Source organism: Otolemur garnettii, unplaced genomic scaffold (genome assembly GCF_000181295.1).
Source record: "Otolemur garnettii isolate 467f Iridium unplaced genomic scaffold, OtoGar3 scaffold00344, whole genome shotgun sequence".
Classification (NCBI taxonomy): domain Eukaryota; kingdom Metazoa; phylum Chordata; class Mammalia; order Primates; family Galagidae; genus Otolemur; species Otolemur garnettii.
This window is the reverse complement of record NW_003852739.1, coordinates 264,255-271,072: the sequence shown is the minus strand read 5'-3', so window position 1 is coordinate 271,072 and position 6,818 is coordinate 264,255.

The window sequence follows — 6,818 nt, the reverse complement described above, 5'->3', positions numbered from 1 at the left end:
TTGAATGGCAGGTCTATTTTTTGAACTCTCAAGTGTTCTCCAAACATCTTCTCAAAAGGAATGTATTAGGTTCATTCCCACCAGCAATGTGGGAGTTTTCCCTTTTCTCCACATCCTTACCAACATCTCTGGTTTGGGGATTTTGTGGTGTGGGCTAATATTACTGGACTTAGATGATATCTCAAAGTAGTTTTGATTTGCATTTCTCTGATGATTAAGGATGATGAGGATTTTTTAATTTGCCTATAGGCCATGTACCTGTCTTCTTCAGAGAAGTTTCTTTTCAAATCCCTTGCCCACCCTGAGATGGGATCAGTTGTTCTTTTCTTGGAAATACGTTTGAGTTCTCTGTGGATTCTGGTGATTAAACCTTTGTTGGAAACATAACCTGAAAATACATTCTCCCATTCTGAGAGCTGTCTGCTTGCTTTACTTACTGTGTTCTTGACTGCACAGAAGCTTTTTAGTTTGATCAGGTCCCAGTAGTGTATTTTTGATGTTGCTTCAATTGCCCGGGAGGGGGGGGTCCTCATCATAAAATATTTGCCCAGGCCAATTTCTTCAACAGATACAATTCCATCTACATCAAATCATGTGGTTTATTGCTTCTAAATTTCTCTTATCTAGCATCTTTCCTGTCCAAATCCTACCATGACCAGTTCAATTGTTCTGCGGACTCTGGATCACACTAGGTGCTGAAAAAATTGTGGCAGGTGAAATGTCTAAAAAAGTCTTTGCCTACAAAAAGCTTAATTCTTTTAGGAATATAGGAAAATATGAAAAATAAATTTCATAGGATAGAGCTTATTTGGCATGTTCTACACATGTGTATACAGAATACTGTTAAATGAAAAGTTCGTGAGATTTGTACTTTGGAAGAAGGAGAGATTTACTTGTCTTAAAATGTAGAAGCCTTGTTGGGCAGCCATTCCAATGGGCTGGAAAGCAGAATCTCATCCAGAAACCAGGCATGCATGCTTCAAAGATAAAGAAAAGACACTGGCTTTATACTGAGCAGGGTGTGGTAGAAAATGTCCATATTCAACAAACTATAGGAGAATGGAAGTATATTTATGAAAAATGGAAATTATGAACATTTGTAATTGTGGTTTCTCTCTCCCATCCTATCATGCCTGGGAACTCAGTTTGAAGATATTTCCAGGGCCCCTTGGCCAAAAAGAATACACTCAGTTAGCACAGGGGTTAGGAGTTTTAGTACACAGGCCCCCTTTTGTCCACGATATGCCAGAAACAGCGATGATGGTCAAACTTATTTTGTTTTTTTTTTATTCATGGGGGACAGGGATGGCTATTTTCCTTAGGTTCATCTAGGTTCTTAATGATAACCATATGGCCAAGGAAAGGTTTAGAATCATAAAAGCTTATAGCCAAATAAACATCTGGGGCCAGATAGTAATGGAGGTAGACAGGCACACATTAATTCCTTAAAATCTCTTAAGCAACATAATTGAAAATCAAAAGCCAAAAATAATGTTACAAAATTAACTCATTTAGATAAGCATATACTATATAGTCTTAGTTACAGACATGTAGTAATTAGTTATATAATATAAACATATTAAGTATTTAGTTAAAACCAGTTTTTGTTACAACTGGCCTTTACAATTGCACATGCCTCCCTCTTCCATGACTGTCCCTGAACTTAGAGGGAGAAAGATCTGTTTGAACAGTAACAGAACATTGGCAATGGGGGTAAAAAACAGGCCCAGTTAGATTTTATATGAGGAAGATTTGTTGGCTTCATTGAATCATCTCTAGTCTTCAGGATATCATGACTCTGGTTTTCTTGGAAGCAAAATGAGATAAATAAAATTAATAACGACAATTAAAAAGGAATTTGAATATCAGAGTGGAAAGGAAACCTTTCTGTTAGGGAGTCAAAGACAAGATGAAGAATGCCACAACCTGGGGGGGGAGGCAAGATTGCTGACTGGAGCCAGCTTTCAACAGAAGCTCCCGTCCATATGGAAGGATAATGACCAGAAAGTACCCAATAAGGCTGAAGACTGGGAGCCAACCTGAGAGAGAAGAGTGATAATTGCACTTCACCTCTGCTGAGGCAGGCTGCGACTCCAAGAAAGCAAATTTCAGTCCATTCTTCCCCCCTTGCCTGACGGTCCAGAGGCCAGACCCCTGCATAGACTGGAATGTGTGTGGTTCATTGCCAGGACCACGCACTGCAAAAGCCATGGTAAAAAAGCTGCACTGTAACAGTGAGCCCAGCAGTAGTGCAGAGAGACAAAGGGGTGGGAGGCTGTCACATATGGCTCTGTGAAAGTGCAAACCAGCTGCAGGAGGAGGCTTGCAAGCTGAGCTCCTCACACCCCACACTGCCAAAATCTCCTAGTGCTCCATGCTCCACCCTCCCAGAGCCTCTGCGCACCCCATGTTATGCCCTGCCAGAACCTCTACACACCCGGCACCTTGCCCTGCCAGATCTGCTCCACACCTTACACTGACAGAGCCACCCCATACCCCACCCTGCCAGAATAAATGTGCTCTCCACCCTACCAGAGCCGCCTGCACCCCACCCTGCAGGTACCACCACTCCAGCTGCCTCTCTGGCCACAGGAGCTACCTGGGAGCAGTGCTGGGTTACCTCCCAAGAAGATTCAGCAAAAGTAGAGCAATCCCACAGGGGTCTAATTTTGGAGACACACCTTCTCAACTCTAAGGACTGTCAGAGGAAGCCAGATCTCAGCCATTAGGGATTCTAGTACTGCAGAGCATCTGGAGCAAAGTTGTGGTGGCTGAGAGAGAAAATTATTTATTGACTTTTTATCCCCAGGTTTGGACTGAGCTAAGGTGGAACACTTCTCAGTTGCCATTGAGTACCCAAGGCAGGTAGGCTTCAGCTCCCCCAGGCCCTGGCACATCTGCTTATTGGAGGGAACAGGACCACAGCCCCTTGGGGTTACCAGTGACTGGGCATGAAAAAGGGGTGATGAGGGGAAAGAGACATCAGCCCCCTGTTCCAACTCTGCTACTGGTTGGGCTTTTCTGACTCCACAGAGCATCAGAGCGAACCACAGTTGAATAGCTAGTAGACCTCTGCTGTCTACTTGCTGGAGACCTTTTGAAATCTCCCACTTGAGAGTTAGTGCTGGCTAGATCAATTGGTTTGGAATTCTTTACTTGAGCCAATCACCCTGGAGGTTACCCTGGTTGTGTGGTAGTGGGAAGGGTTGATTTTCCTCTTCCTGTAGTTGCACATGGGGTGAGGGGTGTCTTAGTTGCTTGTATCTCTCCACAGCTGAGACTCCAACCCAGAGTCACTGATCCATTAGGATTGGCCCAAGATCAGCTGAATATAAGACAGAGCCACCTAACCTCACCACACCAAGCAGGTCCCCAGAGTCTCAGACTGTAATACTGTACAAGTCCATTGCAAAGCTACAGGGGAAAAAGCTACAGTCACCAGTCCTAGCTCCTTGGCAAAGGGCTGGTTAACAACAATTCCTGGAGCCCCCAAATCCAATTTCACCTTACCTGCCCATCTAGCTAAATGGTCAAAAATACTCATGGGGCAGAATCAGTGGGAAAACTATGGCAACATGAATAACCAGAGTAGGTCAACTCCCCCAGCAAGTGACAAATCAGACATACCAGATGATCCTATTCATAAACAAATGGCTGAGATGTCAGAAATAGAGTTCAGAATTTGGATGGCAAATAAAATTAACAGAATGGAAGTAAAGTTGGAATTAGAGATTCTAGAAATAATTCAAAAATTGTCTCAAGAAATCAATGAATTCAAAGACAAAATCACCAAAGATTTTGACACACTGAGAAAAGAATTTTCAGCCCTCCAAGATATGGGAAATACAGTAGAATGCGTCAGTAACAGAATGGAGCAGGCAGAAGAAAGAATATCAAACACCAAAGACAAAGCTTTTGAACACTCCCAAACACTCAAAGGGGAAGATAAGTGGAGAGCAAAAATGGATCATTCTCTGAGAGAGATGTGGGAATACTCCAAAAAAGCAAATATTCGCCTTATAGGAATCCCTGAAAGAGAAGATGTTCCAAGAGGGACAAAGCTGTACTCCAAGAGATAATTAAGGAGAACTTCAACATAGCAAGAGATACTGAAATTCAGATAGCAGACAGTTTCAGAACCCAGCATGACTCAATCTAAATAATTCATCTCCCAGGAACATTATAATGAACATCACCTAAGCTAATATGAAGGAGAAAATTCTACAAGCAGCCAGACATAAGAAAACCATAACCTACAAGGGGAATAATATTAGAATGACTGCAGATATCTCCAATGAAACTTTTTAAGCTAGAAGAAAATGGTCATCAAACTTTAACCTCCTGAAACAAAATAACTTTCAACCCAGAATCCTATATCCAGCTAAACTGAGTTTCATTTATGATGGAGAAATTAAAAATTTTAATGACATTCACGTGTCAAAGAAATTTGCCATAACTAAACCAGTTCTCCAGGATATTCTCAGACCCATCCTTCACAATCACCAACACAATACTCTACCACCAAAGCAAACTCACTCAGAAACTTTTGATCAAATCCCAATTTCCAAAGTGGTGAAAATTTTAAAAATGTCCACTGGACATTTGAAAAACTCAACACTCAAAATACTACCAGGCTTATCAATACTCTCAAATAATGTAAAAGGCCTAAATTGCCCTCTAAAGAGGCACAGGTTGGCTGATTGGATACAAAAACTCAGGCCAGATATCTCCTGCATTCAGGAATCTCATCTTACTTTAAAAGATAAATATAGACTCAGCATGAAAGGACGGACATCTATAATTCAGGCAGATGGAAAACAGAAAAAAGCAGGTATTGCAAATTTATTCACAGACACAATAGGCTTGAAACCAACAAAAGTAAAAAAAAAAAAAAAAAGATAAGAATGGCCACTTCATTTTTGTCAGGGGAAACATTCAACAGGATGAGATTTCAATTATTAACATTTATGCACCCAAGGAGAATGCTCCTCAATTTATAAGAGAGACTCTAACAGACATGAGCAACTTGATAACCTCCAGCACCATAATAGTTGGAGATTTTAATACCCCATTGGAAGTGTTGGATAGATCCTCCAATAAAAAACTAAGCAAATAAATTCTAGACTTAAACTTAACTATTAAACAATTGGATTTAACAGACATCTACTGAACATTTCATCCTAACAGAAACAAATACAGGGGTGGCACCTGTTGCTCAAAGGAGAAGGGTGCTGGACCCGGATGCCACAGGGGGTGGGTTCATAACCCAGCCCCAGCCAAAAACTGCAAAAAAAAGAAGAAATGAATACATATTCTTCTAATCAGTCCATGGAACATCCTCCATGGCTAATCAGTCCATTAGCTATCTTAGGCACAAGGCTAATCTCAACAAATTTAAAAGAATAGAAATTACTCTTTGCATCTTCTCATAACATGATGGAATAAAAGTTGAACTCAGTAACAACATGAATCTACATACGCATACAAAAACATGGAAACTAAATAACCTCATGCTGAGCATTAGGTGAGTCATAGATGAGATTAAGAAGAAAATTACCAAAATATTGGAACAAAATGGTAATGAAGACACGAATTACCAAAACCTCTGGGATACCACAAAAGCAGTCCTAAGAGGGAAATTTATAGCACTGCAAGCCTTCCTCAAAGGAATAGAAAGAGAAAATTAATAACTTAATGGAACATCTCAAACAACTGGAAATGGAAGAACTTTCCAACCCCAAACTCGATAGAAGAAAAAAAATAACTAAAATTAGAGCAGAATTTTAAAAAATTAAAAACAAAAGAATTATACAACAGATGAACCAACCAAAAAGTTGTTTTTTTGAAAAGGTCAATAAAATAGATAAACCTTTGGCTAACCTAACCAGAAATAAAACAGTAAAATCCCTAATTTCATCAATCAGAAATGATAAAGGCCAAATAACAATAGACTCATCAGAAATTCAAAAAATCTTTAATGTATTACAAAATCTCTATTCTCAGAAATATGAAAATCTGAAAGAAATTGACCAATACTTGAAAGCATGCCAGCTTCCTAGACTTAAAAAGAAAGACATGGAAATGCTGAGCAGGCCTATATCAAATACTGAAATAGAATCAACTATACAAAATCTCCAAAAAAAAGAAGAGTCTGGGACTAGATAGCTTCTCATCAGAATTCCGCCAAACTTTTAAAGAGGAACTAGTACCTATATGACTTAATCTTTTCAAAAAAAAGAAAAAGAAGGAATACTTCCCAACACATTCTATGAAGCAAAAATCATGCTGTTACCCAATGAAGGAAAAAAATAACAAAAAAAAGGAAAATTATAGACCAATATCTCTAATGAATATTTATGCAAAAATATTCAATAAGATCCTAGCAAACAGAATCCAACAAAACATAAAACAAATTATACATTATGACCAAGTGGCTTTTATTCCAGGGTTCTAAGGGTGGGTCAATATACATAAATCTATAAATATAATATATCACATAATCAAAATAAGAAATAAAGACCATATGATTCTCTCAACTGATGCAGAAGAAAACTTTTGATAATATCCAGCATCCTTTCATGATTAGAATGTTTTTTTTAAAGGTTTTTTAAAGAAGGAACATTTCTTAAATGATAGCGGCCATCTACAGCAAACTCACAGCCAATATCATACTGGATAGAATAAAACTGAAATAATTTCCACTCAAATCAGGAGCCAGGCAAGGTTGCGCATTGTCTCCACTGCTTTTTAACATTGTAATAGAAGTCTTAGCCACTGCAATCAGGCAAGAGAAGGCAATCAAGGGGATCCAAAGAGGA